The sequence below is a fragment of the Cavia porcellus genome, unplaced genomic scaffold, assembly GCF_034190915.1.
Source record: "Cavia porcellus strain 051 isolate PalLab524CR breed Dunkin Hartley unplaced genomic scaffold, mCavPor4.1 scaffold_32, whole genome shotgun sequence".
Taxonomy (NCBI): domain Eukaryota; kingdom Metazoa; phylum Chordata; class Mammalia; order Rodentia; family Caviidae; genus Cavia; species Cavia porcellus.
The window spans coordinates 27,721,662-27,738,678 of NW_026947515.1; positions in this window are offsets into that span (position 1 = coordinate 27,721,662).

A 17,017-nucleotide genomic window follows, 5' to 3' on the forward strand; every position below is an offset into this window, starting at 1 on the left:
CTTGAGTTTGATCTCCGGCACCAAAACAAACAAACAGGCAAACAAAAAACAAAAAAGGGTGCTGAAAATAACAGCACCCTTGAAGCCAGAAGTTCAAAATCCAGGGACAGGCAGGGCCTTGCCTCCTCCCGAGGCTCTAGGAGAGGGCCCTCCTGCCTCTTCCGGCTTCCTGTCACCCCCAGGCATTCTCTGGCTTGGACAGCATCAGTCTAATCCCTGCCTGCTTCTTCACAAGTCTGCTCAAATCACCCTCCCTTTTCCTAGGAGGACACTCACTATTGGATTTAAGACTCACTCTAGGTCCAAGACGTTCTCCTTTTGAGATCTTGGACTTAATTACACCTCTGAACACTGTATTCCAAGTAAGGTCACAATCACAGCTGCCTAAGTATAATTCTTCCGTATATCTTTTTAGCGGATAGAACGCACCCCCCCTGCAACAGCCAGAGGCTTGAATACACTCACTAACACCCTCTTTACATCAGAATGGTGAAAGACAGATGTTTCTCTCTCTTTTTTTTTTTAATTGCTGGCCAACTGGGTTAGCAGCCAGGCTCTCCTCCAACTGCCAGAGGCCAGCAGGAAAGTGGGAGCCAGCGGGCTGGCAAACAGCTGGCTTTCTGCCTTTGCCTGGCCCTGGGTAGGTCCACGTGGTCATGCTCATCCTTGAGCTGTGGCCAGACACTGCAATCCTGCTGTCTGTGGGAGAAAGAGCAGCCCACCTCCACAGAGCTGAGGTCACTGGGCAGAGATGGGTGTCCCCTGCGGGTGGGAGTGGGGTCACAGAGCATTTCCCAGAGGTGCCTGGAGGGCTGAGTCAGGACTGTCAGGTGTCACTGACTACTTTTCTCCTGAAAGTCACATGGTCCGTGTACACAGTCTCCTTGCTGCTGGCCCAGCCACCACAGAAAAGGAGGCACCACTGGCTCCAGAGTCTATCTAATGCCCCTCACTCTGAGGGCTCCCCTGCCCCATTCTTTCATGTTGGTGCTTACACTCCTCCCCCTCTTTCTCTCCACACTGATTTTGGTTCAGCTTTGGGGCGGCCCACGTGCTAGGGGGTGACAAATCGGGAATGTCCCTCTCGAGGACTCTTCAGGATTTTAGCTGCAACAGAATACAGATGCCGGGCATCCCAGAATTGTACACTGGGTACTAAGTGACTTGCTTCATCTGATGCAAGGCAGTTCGCTTCAGCAGGCTTCCATCCCTGTTTTCTGTTTCTAGCTAGTGAGAAATTGACTGTCCCTGGAAAAGACTTGCCAATGCGGTTGCAACACAAATATTAGTGTTTCAGCAAAGGGTTTAGAAACTCTGCCAGAGAAAGAACTGCTTATATGAGGAGTTTCCAGAGTCCCTGTAGCCAGTGGTGGAATGAGGAGGTCATGGCTGATCCTAGTGCATGGCGGGAGCTGATCTTCTGAGGCGTGGTAGGTAGAATTAAATGAGTTCTTCTTACAAAGATTGTGAAAATAAAAGCCCAGGATGTCACAGAAAACAATAAATAAAACAAGAAGTTGACTACAGATGAGTGAAACGGGCCCCCTACTTTCATATCATCTACAAAATTTAAGAATCATAAACTTCTTAGAAGAAAGCCTAGGCATGAATCTTCATGACCTTGGATTAGACAGTGGTTCCTCAGGTAGACATAAAAAACATAGGAAAAGGGGGAAAAAAGATAAATTGCATATCACCAAAACTTTAAACTCAGGTGTTTTAAAAGACATCCTTAAGAAAGTGAAAAGGCAACTGAGAAAAGAATTCTTGCAATTCAATGATAAAAAGATAATTAATCCAATTAAAAATGCGCCAAGGATCAGAAGAAATATTTTTCAAGGAAAATATACCAGTAGCCAGTACACACATGAACAGATGCTTAACCTTAATGGCCACTAGGTAAATCCAAGTCAAAACCATAGTGAACTGTGAGTTAGCAGCCAGTGGGATGGGGTCACCAGAAAGACAGACGACCAGCGCTGGTGAGGGTGTGCAGACCAGTGGAGCTCTTGGACAGTGCTGTCCGAAAGTTACATAGGCAGCTTCCTGGGAAAACTGCGTGGAAGTTCTCAAAAGTGTAAACATGAGTGTGGCCCCGAGTGAGAGCACAAGGACACTCGCAGACTTGTAGATGGGTTTATGGCTGCATTCTCCATAAATGAAAAGCGGAGTCAGGGGTGATGGCACATGCCTGTCATCCCAGCCCTTGGGAGGTTGAGGCAGGAGGATTGCTGTGAGTTTGAGGCCAGCCTGGGCCACACAAGCAAGTTTAAGATCAGTGTGCAGAACCTAGTGAGGCCCTGTCAGGGTCTAGGAGTGGGGAGAATGGGAGAAATGGGGAGTGGGTGATAATGGATTAGTAGTTTCTTTTTGGAATGGTGAAAATATTCAAAAAGTGATTCAAGTATTGAATCCAGTGTTCTGGAACTACACAAAAATACTGAACTGTCACCTGTAAGAGAATGCGTCATACGGTCTATGAATTAAAGCTCCAAAAGGCAGTTATAAGAACAAACAAAACCCCAAAAGGTCAGGTACTCTCAACCTTCTGAAGCTCCTGAGTTGTAACTTTAGGGCCAGGGGCCAGAGGCCTTTGAGGTGGGAAGGTAGTGTCTCCCAAGAACGTTATTCAACAAGCATTTCTGAGTCAACTGGTGAGTGAGATCACTCTGGCCCAAGGGGCTGACTTGGGAGCCAGGGAAGCACTCCAGAAGGAGTGAGGAAGGGAGGGACATTCTGTACTCCCTGAAATCTTCCACAGCTGTGTAAGGACTGGAAGGGCCTGGTGACCTCAAGTGCACCCCACAGCAGCAGGCTTTGGGCTAGGCATAGAGCTGAAAAGAAAAATCAATAAATTACCAGGAGATAAACCAGAAGAACACAAAGTGTGATTGAAAAATGTTTAAATTTACAACTGTGTTATAGTAAAAGACACACTGGCATTAGTCCCCTCCCTCTGAACGAACTTCCCCCATCCTTCTCGCCACACTCCAGAGCAGCTCTGGAGTTCTCCTTTCTAAGTGTCTTTAGTTGCACTGTCATGGCTGCCTTAACATCTCGAATTGATGCTAAACATTTTATCTCGTGGTCATTTTTACACTGGGGAGGAACCAGGAGTCACACGGCACAGATCCAGTGAATAAGGCAGACGAGGACGCACTGCAATGTTCTTGTGAACCTAGTTTTTGCTGGATGGCACTTGGGCATCAGCGTTCACCATAATTTTTGATAACACTCTTTATATCCAGAAAAAACTATGGGAAACAGAAAGGGGTAAAGACAGGGCAGAGGACACAATCTGCACAGAAGTGACGTGTCAGGAAATCCCAGTCCTGGTGTGTGAGAACTCACCATCAAATGTAGAAAGTGCCTTGAAAGGCCAAAGAAAGACACAGGGAGATCCAAGATTGCACAAAGTACAATTGGTTGGAGGCTTTTGCATGGAAACATGTCTTGGGTGGCAGAGACACAAGTGAATCCTCACATCCCAGGCAGAAGGAAAGTGTTTATATGTGAAGCTAGACAACGGTGGGCTGCCTGTCTAAAAAGTAGTAACACGTCTAACGACAGTTGAAAAGCAGTCTGGGCGTCAGTGGTCATGCACATGGTCACCCCCCCATGGATCAAAGTCACAAGGGTCCAGATTTAAGAAGCCCACTAAATACCAAGCAGAGCATTGAGCACGGACCGTTGTAGTATAACCATTCAAAATCAAAGACAAACATTGCTCCCTCTTTCTTACAAACAGGGTGAAGGAAAATTCTTTTCTCAAAGGACCTATAATAAGCATGATCAGGTGATCTGTCCACAGAAGGGGAAAAAGCCATGGTATATTCAAAGAGCTAAAAAAGGCAACTATCAATCTAAAGTTTGATTTTCAATAAAAACAAAGGTATTTTCGAAGAAACAATAATTGTAAGATGATTTCAGAGGGAATACAGAGATGCAGGAATGAATAAGAAACAAGGAAAGTGGTAAATATGGTGGTAATTCTAAATGAACATTGCCAGTAAAAAAGCAATAGTCTTGGAAAACATCTAGGAAAATTCTCAAATGTTAAATATAGAGATATCGAGACTCAGAAATCTTACTCTTAAGCACATTCCCCAGGAGAAGTAAAAACATGGTCCCACAAAAAAAACCTTGTGCAAAAATGTTCCCGGTAGCATTATTCATAATAGTAAAAGGGTGGAAACACCACTAATGCCCTCAGTGAATGGATAAATAAATACAACGGGATGCAGCCAGACAGTGGGAGACCGATTGTCAACAGAAAGAAAGCATCACAGATGCTTGCTATGGCCTGGATAAACCTCAAGACACTGTGCTGGCAAACAAAGTCAGTCACGAAAGTCTACACATTGTGTGATTTCATTCACGGGAAGTATCCAGAATAGGGAAAGCCATAGAGACAGAAAGTAGATCAGGGGTTTCCAGAGGTTGAATGGTGCTCTTTGAATGGATGGATTACATTACATGCAAATATTTTGATGATAATATATTAAAAATAAAGTCTTTGGAGGTTTAAAACATCTACAGTCAAAGATTCTGGGCAAGTGGCAGAGTCGTGAGTGCTCAGGACCTGCCTCCTCATGGGCAGCTGTGCTGTGGAGTCTGGCTGGTGGAGCTGCTGTGGTACTCCAGAGTCTACAGAAGGCTTGAAGCGCTTGGAGGAAGACTGGGCCATAAGTGACCATTAATTTGTGTCCATTTCAGCTCAGCCCCGAAGCAGCTATCTACCTCCAAATGCATCTCCATGACAGGCAGTTTTCCATACACTTCTGGAGCAGATAAGATGGCATTCGTTTATGGGAGTCAGTGTGACCAAAGAGGACCTTGTCCTCTAAGCATTCGTGATCTGTTCTCAAATCGCAAAGGTGCAAAGACAGTGGCCACTGTTGTCCCCCCTCTCACCATGGTGCAAACTCCTCTTCTTATGGCTGCAGTGAGTTTCAGAGGGTTTAAAAGGCCAATGCCTTGCAGTCTCCCTGCATTTTTCTTTTTTCTCTCTTGGGACTCAGACATTAAACAGGGCATTCAAAAGCAGCTGTGTACACAGGGGAAATTAGAAAGAGACCGACCACACATGCCCAAGGAGTGACACAGGTCCAGAAAACCCAGGAGAAGTCCTAAAGTTTCTACCTCAGTGTGATCTCTGGCACAGAGAAAATCGGCAGCAATTTAAAAAATAACAAACTCCAGCAATCCTAGGGGAAGAGACATTTCCAGAGTTACTGCATTACTGGACTCAAATGTTCAATTTTTGTTTATAAAAACCACGAGGCATACAAAGAAACAGCAAAATGTGGTACATTCAAAGGGGAAACATGAATTGAATAGAAATCATTTGAACAAGACTTGATGACTGTTCTATTAGCAAAGACTGAAACAGCTCTTATAAAGATGCTTAGAAAACAAAAAACTGGAGCCGGGCGTGGTGGCCCATGCATGTAATCCCAGCACTGTAATCGTTGCGAGTTCGAGACCACCCTGGGCTACAAAGTGAGTTCAAGGCCAGCCTGAACTGCCTAGTGAGACCCCGTCTTAAAAAGACAAAGAAAAAAAAAACTTGGAGAAAGGATAATGACAGAACAACAAAACTGAAATCTCAATAAAGAAACACAACACCTAAAACAAATAAACAACACCTAAAAACAAAAGTTCTGGAGCTGAAAGAAAACACTGCTGAAATTTAAAAATTCCTACAGGGATTTAAAAGTAGATTTAAGCAGGAAAAGAGAAAAATCAGTGAAATTGGAGAGGGGACAATGCAAATTATCAAGTCTGAGTAACAGAATAAAGATAGAAGAAATGTGAATGGAGTTCTTTAGACTGGTTGGTTCATCAAGAAAACCAGTGTATACATTGTAGACTCCTAGAAGGAGGAGGAGGAGAGAGAAGGGGAGGAGGGAGAGGGAGAGAGAGAGACAGAGAGAGAGACAAAGAGAGAGACAGAGAGAGACAGAGAGAGAGAGAGAGAGAGAGAGAGAGAGAGAGAGAGAGAGACTATTTGAAGAATAATGACTGAAAACTCCTCAAATTTGACTAAAGACATGAATCTAGCACCCAAGAACCTTAATACACTCTAAGATAAACTCAAAGTGACTCACACTGAGACACATCATAAGCAAACTTTAAAAAGCCAAAGGTAAAGAATTTATTTTGAAAGAAGCAAGAGACAAGCAACCTGTCACATACAAAGAACCCTCGATTGGATTATCAGCAGATTTCTCATCAGGAACATTTGCGGCCAGAAGGCAGTGGGACAGTGTGGCCCGTAATGTATACTAAAAGAAAAAAACCTGTTAACCACGAAAATTGTATCTAACAAAACTGTCCTTCAAAAGTGAGAAAGAATTTAAGATATTCCCAGATAAATAAAACTGAGGGAGTTTGCTACCACTAGATGTGTCCTGCATAAAATATTCAAGGGAATTCTCTAAAGTGAACCAAAGGTACACTAGGCAATGACTGAATTCATCACAAAAAAAAATAATATCTCAGTAAAGGTAAATACATGAGAAATTACAAATATAGCTTATTTTAATAAGGTTTTATTTTTTATGTAATTTAAGAGACGAATGCATTCTTAAAATTATTAGTCTAAAAGTTATATAATTTCATAACTAGACAGCTTTCTCACATAATCTAAGAGAGCAGTGCATTTAAAATAAATATTAGTGTCAGTTTTTTGGAACACAGTGAATGAGCATATAATTTTGTGGCATCCACACTTGAAAGTGGGTGTGGACAGAGCTGTAAAGGACCAGAGTTTTTGTATGATATTGAGGTTGGTAGAAATTTGAATCAATTTTATAATGTTAATATTTTATAACTTTAGTATTTTAAATGTAAGCCCCATTGCCATAGAGAAAATAGCTATGGAATGTACACCAGAGGAGATGAGAAAAAAATTGAAAATTTCATACAAAAATTCAAATAAACACACAAAGAAGACAGTAATACAAAAGGTAAGGGACAAAAATCTGTAGTATAACAAACAGAGAAGTAAGTCCTGTCTCATATTTTGCATGAAAGTGGATTAAAATCTCCAGCCAAATCTAACTGGATTGTGGTTACTTGAATGGATAAAACACGTTTCAGCTACACGTTGCCTACAGGAGACTCACTCTAGATCCAAAACACAGTTTCAAAGTGAAAGGATTCAAAAAGATATTCTGTGCAAACAGAGACCAACAGAGGGCAGGGTGGCTATACTATCAGTAAAATAAACTTCAGACAAGAAAAAGGTTCACAAGAGACACAGGCATTATGTGTTTGCAAATGTTTCGAAACAGCAGAAGATATACGAACTATAAACATTCATTTTCCATGCCATCAAAATATTTGAAGCAAAAACTGAGAAGGGAGAAATGAGCATTCTACAATAGCGGGAGACTTGATCCTTATGCTCAGGACACCACCCAGAAGCAGCAGCGCGCAGGTTCTCCTCAAATGCATGCGATTTTCAGCAAGATGGACCAGTACTAGCTCATAAGTTAAGTGTCAGCAGATTGTAGGAAGCACCTTCTCTCACCACGAAAGGATGAAGGTGGAGATCTACAAAGAAATAAACATGGAAAAATTTCACAGAATTGCGCAAATTCACGAAATAACCAGTGGAATCAAAGGAGGGAATTAGAAAATAAAGACAAATGAAAACAAAAGCACAATAAACCAAACTTACAGGATACAGCAAAAACAATGTTAATGAGGAAGTTTGTAGCTATATGTGCTTGTGTTTAAAAAATTCTCACGATTGCCGGTGACCTGTGACAAATCCCTGAGATACGTGGCTTATTAAGAGCAAAGGTATATTGTGATTCAAACTTGAGGGGCTTTTCCTGACCTTGCTGCTCTGGGGCCAGTGGCGAGGCAGCAAAGCCCTCACCTCACGGCCAGGAAGCAGAAGAGACAGGGAGAGGAGAAGGCGCTGGGCTTCCAATAACTCAGCCACTGACCTCCTGTTAGGCTTTCATGACCTCCCACCACTACGGTGACCTGGTACCAAAGCTTCTCCACATGAGACTTTGGGGGACCTTGCGGACCCAAGCTGTAGCATTAACTTTACAACTTGACAAACCCAAAATAGGAGGAACTAAACCAAAGCTAGCAGAATTAAGACCACAAGCAAGATTAGGGTGGGAAAAACCAAAATAGAAAAATAATAGTGAAAATCAATGAGATACAGTCGGTTCTTTGAAAAGAGCCCCCAAATTGACAAATATTTAGCTTGATGGGCTAAGAAAAAAGAGGATAGGTTCCAGTTACTGAAAAGAGAAGTGAAAATGAGGCCTTGGCACGGATTCGACAGAAATGAGAAGGATTGTATGACACTACTATTCAAACTGGATAGCCTAGATGAAATAGCCAAGTTCCTAGAAATAGCAAACCTGTCGCGACTAACTCAGGAAGGAACAGGAAATCTGAACAGACCTGCAATTACGAAGGAGACTGGGTCAACAATCAACACAAAACAAAAAGTTGTTGGTGAGGGCATGAAGGAACTGGAATCCTTGTGTGCTATCAGTAGGGATGTAAGATAGTATAATCACAGTAGAAAACAGTAGGGGAATTCCACTGAACGCTAAACATAGAAACACCAGACGCTCCAACAATCCAACTTCTGGGTAGATACCCAGAGAATCTGGAAGCACTTTCTCCAAGACATATCTGTGCCCCAGTTCACAGTGGCCCCATTCCTAATAGTAAAATTGATCTGTGGGTGGCGGAGCAGGTTAGCAAGAGGTGGCATAAAGGAAGGCCATTCTGACACAGGCGGTGAGAGATGAATTTGAGGACATTCTTCCAGGTGAAATAAACCACTAAAAGTCTGATTCCATCTCTGTGAGGTACTTAGAACACCAAAATCATTGACAAGGACAGTAGAGTTGTGATTGCCAAGATCTGGGGAGAGAGAGGTAGAGAAATAATGTTAAATGACTGTGGAATTTCAGTTTAATGGGGTGGGAATGGAGTTATATGACAGGAAAAATTCAAACCACCAAAGTCCTGTGCTGCTGTGCAGTCACGAGGCTCTGCACTGTCACTGAGTCACTCTGCACTGTCACACTGCACTACTGTCACTCTGCACTGTCACAATAATGCAAGATAAAAATAATTGTAGGATCTGTTCATGTCCCCCAATGGAATGACCTGTCCTCTCCCTAAGAATGAATGGGAATAGATATTCTTATTTAAAATGTAAGGGGCTTCTATGGACCTAAATAAATGACCTCGTTAATTTGCAACTCTGACATAACTTTAGTTACAATACAGGTTCTCCTGGAAGATCAGTGAGGAGCAAGTCACCCTGGGAAATGTATTTCTGAGATAGCTACATTTTCCAACTCACCCTCTGTCGCAATTTTTAATCCCTTATTTAAAACAAACAAACAAACAAACAAACAGTGTCCTACCCTGATGGGCAGTTCCTGTCTTGGACTTTCACTCTTGGAGGTGTCTTCTGATCCGAGTATGCTCCTGCCTTTTCTGTATTCCTTGACTGTTCATAAATCCTTTTGCTGCCCCATCACAAGCCCTCCATACATGTCTGACATGACAGCTAGTATGCATGGCATTAAAAATGCATTTAATCATTAAATGAATGCATTTAATACCACTGATTCCAAGTTTTCTTATGTGGCTTTTGTCTCAGAATCCACTTTTAAGGCTGACATAAGTTGTTTGAAAGTCATCATCCACTGTCAAATTGGACCTGGTTAAACTTCCCTTCCGTGGTGATATGAACTGGTGTCCCTAAGTGCACTGGCCCAAACCCAGTGCCCCACGGTGCTGACCACAGTCAAAGCAAGGGGCACCAAGTTACTAACTTCCCCTTTTGGTGTGTGTCTTAGTGACCTTTCTTGTGGCTGGGACAAATATCCAGCACCAAAAGTTAAGCGAGGGAAGGTTTGTGGAACTCACAATTTGTAGAGGAGCCCGACTATACCTTACTGGCTCCCCGGCAGGGTGGCAGGACCCCTGGGTAGACCTTCCATTACCCACACCCAGGACGGTGCCAAACCAATCAGTGGACTGGTTTAGTGATCACATGCCCTCGGTCCCAGTGGCATGCACTCTAGGTCCAGCCACCTCTGCAAAGCCTCACTATGTGAGGCACCTATGCACGAGGCTTTGGAGAGACAGCTAGACCCAAGCCAGAACCATGTGTTTCCTTTAAACCAGCATTCCATAGCCCTGCTGGAAGGCTTAAGAGGGATGCTGGGAGGGGACTTTGATAAAGGCCCAGTCCCAAGGGGCCTCTGTCTCTCTCCTCTGTCTCACCATCTCTATCTGTCTCTTTCCCTTCCTTTTCCCTGTCTCTCCCTTCTTCCTGGCTGAACACCCTACTGCCTCTGTCCTTCCTGCAGCTCTGGTGGGTACCCCTTTTCTCTCTGGGATCTGAAGGTGATACCCTGCTTCTGTTATTTCTCTTCTCTGTGTTGCACCTGCCCACACACATCCCCCCCGGCCCCCCGCCGCAGTCAGGGTGCCTACAAGAGTGACTATCCTGGCTGGAACAAAGTAGGTGCAGGTTAAGTGACAGTCCTGAGGGCATCTTCTGGTACAGGGAAGTTTCTGCAAGAGGGACACCTGGTCACCGACCAGACACTCGGGCACCTGCTATCCGCTAAGATAAAGAAGTATCCCAGGCAAGGGTAGCTGCCAACACCCACTGCCTCCCAGGAGTCCCTGTCAGCCGAGGGCTGGAATTTATTCCTGTGCTCCAGAGGTGGAGACCGAATTAGAGGCTAACGTTGTTGCCACTGAATGTGGACTGCAAAACGGCTGGTAGTTTTTGTGTTACGTGTGTTTATCACAATGCAAATTTTAAAAGAAGACATAGGTGGGAGAGAGGTGAATAACTGTTGGAGCTATGCAATAAATACATATGATTTTTAAATTCCAGGTAATACATTTTTCTGAAGTATATATGTAAATTTTTAGTGCAAAAATCAAGTGAGCATGAAAAGCTATACCTCTATTATTATGGAAAAACATTCAATAGAAGCTGGTTATTTTGGTTCAAAATATTATATCCCTCGGATAAAATTATATATAGTTTAAACATTCACAACAACCTCGAGAGAGTACGTAAGTCCGGAGGAGGGTTGTGGCAGATTGTATCTTCTAAACAAGGCCACAAAATTATCTCCCAACCCATATGTTCATTTTACAATGTGACTGTGACATTTGTCCTATCCAGAGGTGGCATCTGCATTTCCTTCACTGGAACTTGTGTGGCTCTGACCCAATGCAGTAACACTATGCTGCTTCTGAGGTCAGATCAACGGGCTTCCCTTCCCACCAGCCTCTGCATCTTGAGCACATCCAGGCAACCCTGTGGGGAAGCCACGAACAAAGGTACCAGCAAGCGTGCCAGGAGACACGCCTGGGCTCCGGTCTGCACCTGGAGAGCGCCAGTGAGCAGGCTTATCAGACGATTCCAGGCCTTAGCCAAGATGCCACTCCCCAGGCCCTTGGCACTTCCCAGCTGAGGCTCAGACGTCTTGCAACAGAGGTAAGAGGTCCCCTCTGTGTCTGTTCCAACTTCCTAACTCACAGAATCTGGGTGCATAATGAAAAGGTGGTTGTCTTGTACCACTAGGTAGATTGCTTTATTCTGGTTGTATGGAGTTTAAGTGTGGTAAGATCCATGCATTGTCCTAGAAGTAAGTAAATATGCCAAAGAATGCAGTGGTATCTCCATTTACAGACTTACTTGTATTATTTTGGTGAATAGTTATGTTTGTCACCCAATGTGTAGTTTGTCAACAGAAGCAAGATTTTATGAACTGAATTATTTGCAAACAGAAGTATTTGTGAACCAAAATGTTACTGTATTTGACTTTGATACACATGTTGTAACTTTATGGTGACTATTAACTAATAGTAAAAGAGTACATTTCATCCAAGCTAATGGAAGAGGGAGCTGGTATATAAAAAGCAATTAGTCTTTCAAAAAAAAAACTCAAACAAACAAACAAACAAAAAACAGGAATACAGATAAGGAGGAAAGATATAAAACATTGAGTAAGGTGGTAGATTTAAAACTGAAAATATTTGTGATTACATTAAGTGTACATGGACTAATTGCTCCAATTAAAAGGCAAAGACATCCCACTGGATACAGAAACTAGAGATCTCTTAAACAGAAATATGAAAGATGAAAATAAAATGACAGGGTGAGACTTATCTTACACATGTTAAGTAAAAGGAAGCTGCGGTAGAGTATCAACCCCAGGGGATATGAATGTATGGATCATCGCCATACACAAGGGTCAGCTCCCCAGGAAGGCACAGGGCAAACTTAAAGTTTGTATCCAACCAATAACACCCTGGGAAATGTGTAAGCAAACCAGGAGAGAGAAACAAGTGTAAACATTGTACACATTTATCTCAGTAACAGAGAGTAATTAGATTACAAAACTAACCAATCCATGGCGGATTGTAACAGTGTGATTAGAAAATTTAAGTTAATACGACACAGAGAGCACTAAGTGCAGGGTGCACAGCCTTTTCCAGTGAGCAGGGGTAGTTTAAAACAGTTGATTATGCCCCAGTCCTGAAATGGTTTCAGTGGATTGAGTCACACAAAGAACAGTTTCCTCCTCTTCCTGGTAATCGGTGGCAGTGTGGCAGACTGCGGCCCCTCCAGGGGCAGAACCAGCAGGAACTCCTGAGATCCCCACCATGTTGGAACTTAGGACGCTGTGAAACCAAACAACCAGCCTGCCTCCCTGCTAAGCAATAGTGAACCTACTGATGCACAGCCTAGAGTCAAATATCCCATTCGCCTACCACCCCCCGCAACCGCCCATTAGCAAATGGGAACCAGAAATCTTAACATCTCTTGGGAGGTTGACCATAGCAAATAAGGGGGACTTCGTTCTACCATCTCTTCGAAGGCAAATATTTTTATTACTGTTTTGCTCTTCTCTGATTAATGGTACTGCTCTATACAATATTCAGTTTTGATAAGTTCTATAACGTTCTGTATTTCATATCAATTTGATTCACGTGATGGAAAGAACAACTATTATAAAGATAACAAAATATACTGTGATACCTATTACTGTTATCCGGATAACCTGCTGTGAAGTTCTGTACTAATTTCATTGTACGATCTTAGTTGGCTTTATTCTGTCTTGTTCTGTTGCATACTTTCAAAATAAAATTAAAAAAAAAAAACCAGAAAACAAAGAACAGTCTTTGACTGCAATTTAAATGTGCTTAAAGCCAATAACTGGGACATCCTTGTGTGTCTGAAAGTTAGTAAATATATTTCTAAATATCCTATGGGTTAAAAAAACATAAAAATAGAAAATATTTGGAATTAATTATAATAGGAGAACTGCATATCAAATCTTGGGGAAAAAGCTCAACTGGCAGAGCCCACTAAGGGCCTGGGTTCGAATCCCAGATGTAAGGAAACGAACGAGAGCTTAGAGTTGTAACTAAAGCTCTTCTCCAGGTCCTCAGAGAGGAAAGGCTGAAAAGTCAACGGAACAAGTATCCATTTCTGGAAATTAGGGGGAAACTCAGCAAATTGAACCCAAAGAAAGTGAAAGATATAAGAGAAAAGTTAATAGACAGTAAGTATAAAATAAATATTACAGATTCTACTGACATGAAAAATAAGTGAATAATAGGAATTTATGCCAATGAATTTGAAAAATTAGATAAAATACACTTTTCTTTCTTTCTTTCTTTTTTTTTTTTTTTTGGTCTCCTCCTTCTCCTTCAACTCCTCCTCCTCCTCCTCCTCTTCCTCCTTTTGTCTTTTTGAGAAAAGCTTTCAGTATGTACCCTAGGCTAGCCTCTAATTCACAGTGATCCTCCTGCCTCAGCCTCCCAAGTTGCTGGAATTACAGGCGTGTGCCACCATGCCTGGCTCTTTTTTTCAAAAAACATAACTTCCAATGTTAATTAACACAGGAGAAGAAAGCTCTGAATAGTTTTACAAGTATTAAGTGGAGCCTGTAATTAAAAACCTTTCCACAAAACAAACTTCTTAGTTCTGATTATCTCATGAGTGAAATTTATAAGTAGTTACGGAAAAGTGCCCCTAATCCTGCGCAAACTCTTCCAGAAAAGAGAAAAGAGGACAATTTTCCAACTTAAATGAAGTCATCATAATCTTGATCCCAAAACTAAATGAGAAAACAGAAAGAAAGGAAAATTATAGGTCAGTCTCACTCAGGGCATAGAAAATCCTAAAAGTCACCCAGGAATAACAGAAAAAATTTCATGTCAGGAATAAATTTGGTTTATTTCAAGAATATAGGCTTCATTAACAGGGTAAAATCAGCCTATTAAATTAAAATAAAGAATGAAACTCATGTCATTACCGCTAGATGGATACAAAAAATATTTAATGAAATCCAACAGCCACTTAGGATTAAAAATTCTGAGTAAACTTGGTAAAGAAGGGAGTTTCCATTTTAAATAAAGCATCCACAAAAAACCTACAACAGACATCATACTTACTGGTGAGATGTTGAAAGCCTTCCCTCAGAGACAGGGAGCAGGACAAAGCCCCCTGTCAGGTCGCTGTAAGTCGGGACTGGTCTGGAGATGACAGCCAGCACCCGAAGGAAAGAAAGGGAATAAATTACAGAAGGAAACTGCTGCTATTCGCAGTTCATACGTGTCATAGGGACGCCGCAAGATCTACAGGCGGATTACTAGAATTAGTTGCTAATGAATAACAAGTCAAAATATAAAAATCATTTCACCAGCTACAAGCAGAAAATGACATTTAGAAACAGAGTGTGAGGCAGGCGTGCTGACCCACGCCTGTGACCCCAGCACCCCGGAGGCTGAGACCGCAGGATTGCTAGGCAGCTTGAGGCCAGCCAGCCTGGGATACGAGTTCAAGTCCAGTGTGCACTGCTTGGCAGGATACTGTCTTCAAAATAAAATAAGAAATGTTTAAAAACTCAAAAAACAACCCAAACTGGATACCAAATTTTAGTTAGAGTGGTTGCTTAAGACATGGCTCAAAAACTCAGTAGGTTTGAGGAGAGTGTCAGTGCGTTGCTGTCGGTGACTGGGGAGCAGGCTGGTGGCGTGTGACTGGCTGGCTTTGCTGTGCTCACCTTGCTTCACACAGCAGACAGAGCAGTGGCACTGGTCCACAGAGCAGCCGGCACCAGTCCACTCAGCCGGGGCCTCAGTGGAAACGGCTGAGGAGTCTGGTCTCTCACCCCAGGCTCCTTCACACTGTGGACACGGTGCAGTCCTCCAGCAGACAGGGACAGATGCGGGAGGTCTCTGGAGTCATACCACGGCCACTCCAGCCAAGCTCCTCTGCTCACAGCTCAGGAGGAGGGGAGGGAAACACTTCTCCTCTGGCTGGGAGGAAGCACCATGTGTAATCACAGATGTAAACTCCCTGGTGTCACTGCCCTGGGGCAAACTGACCACCAGATGTGTACCACTAGATCTGTTACCAGGAAATTGGGTCTTAACACCTCAAGGACCTGGTGGCACATCTCGATTCTTTGTGTCTTTGACAAAGAATTTCAGACAGGACACACAGGCCATCCTATGGTGTACATGCAGAGTTTATTGCAAGATGACAGAGTTTTATAGCAAGAGAGAGGCTCCACCTTCAAGCACGAGGGTGGCTGAGTGCCCAAATGACAAAGGCACTAAATGGGCTCTCAGGTTACATTTCTGTGATTCACTGTGTCTTTAAAAGCACATCCTTTCCTTCTTCGGAGGGTCACTGCTTTAGTGCAAATAAAATGGACCGTGTTGACCTACTTCAGAAAAGAGTAGGTCCCTGTGCATCCCCGAAGTAGAAGTCTCCGTGTAGCTTGTTTTGAGACCTTAAGATTTTTCTCAGTCCTTGCCCACAGTCTGGGCTCAATGGGCCCAGCATACTGGGAGGATATGGCATTTTCTTGAGCTAATGTTTGAAACCACATCATTTTGTGGATTTTACCTATAGCTAAGGTGGAGGGGGGAGCATCATGTTTGCTTTGCTTTTCAACTATCCTGGATCTGCCCATCTCCAGGACTGCTAATAAGTAATTTTCAGGGGCCAGGGATTTTTCTCAGCAGCATAAGCACCTGCCTGGCAAATGCAAGGTCCTGTGTTCAATTCCTGATACCAAAACCAACCAACCAACCAACCAACCAAACAAACAAACCAATTTTCAGCCTAACACTGTGCAGAAAACTCTGAAAACATGTAAAGTCTAGATCGGTGGACTGTGTGTTGCTTGTTGTCCCCTGAGAAGCAGGTGCCAAGATGGCACTGGATGCAAGTGAGATTTATTGAGAGAAACGCCTATGAGGGATACAGAGTGGGCCTGGGACACACACAGCACTTGTCAGCCCTAGAGCACAAGGCATCTTTTACAGGACCCCAGGGCTCAGCTGGGGATGGGTGCCGCCTGCAGGGAGGATAGTCCCTGCTCAGCTTTGCAGGGGGTTAACCAGGCAGCCAGAGGGCCAAGCAGTACCTTCATGCCCTGCCCCAGAAGAATACAGCAGAGCCCAGGAGTGCAGAGCCCACCAGCGCAAAGAAGACAATTTCCCCCACGCTGGGACCTGGTGACATAAATAAAACTCTAACAGAATTCTCACAGAAGTCTGGAGTCTGATTCTAAATGTTATGCTTGTATGATGGGCCAAGACCAGCTGTGAGTCTTTGAGAAGATCAACACAGCAGGACTCAATGTGCTAAATATCAAGGTTTATTTTAAAGCTACCACATGAAGCTGGTGGGATTTGGAACAGGAACGGGAGCTGGAAGCAGACTCGTGCATGTCTGGCCTTCTGGTTTCCAGAAAGGAACGCTGCGGGGTAGGAGGTAGAGGCAGGAGAGCCTTTCCAAGCTTGTGAAATTACTGTTCAATGTCTTTATGACAAAGAGTAGGATAGAAATGAAACGGAAACAAATCCAGGGCCAGGCGTGGGGCTGGGTTCCATCTCCAGCACAGGGGGAGAATGTCAGGGGAGCTGTGAGTTTGGAGATTAAAGGCAAAGCAACAAGCCTCCA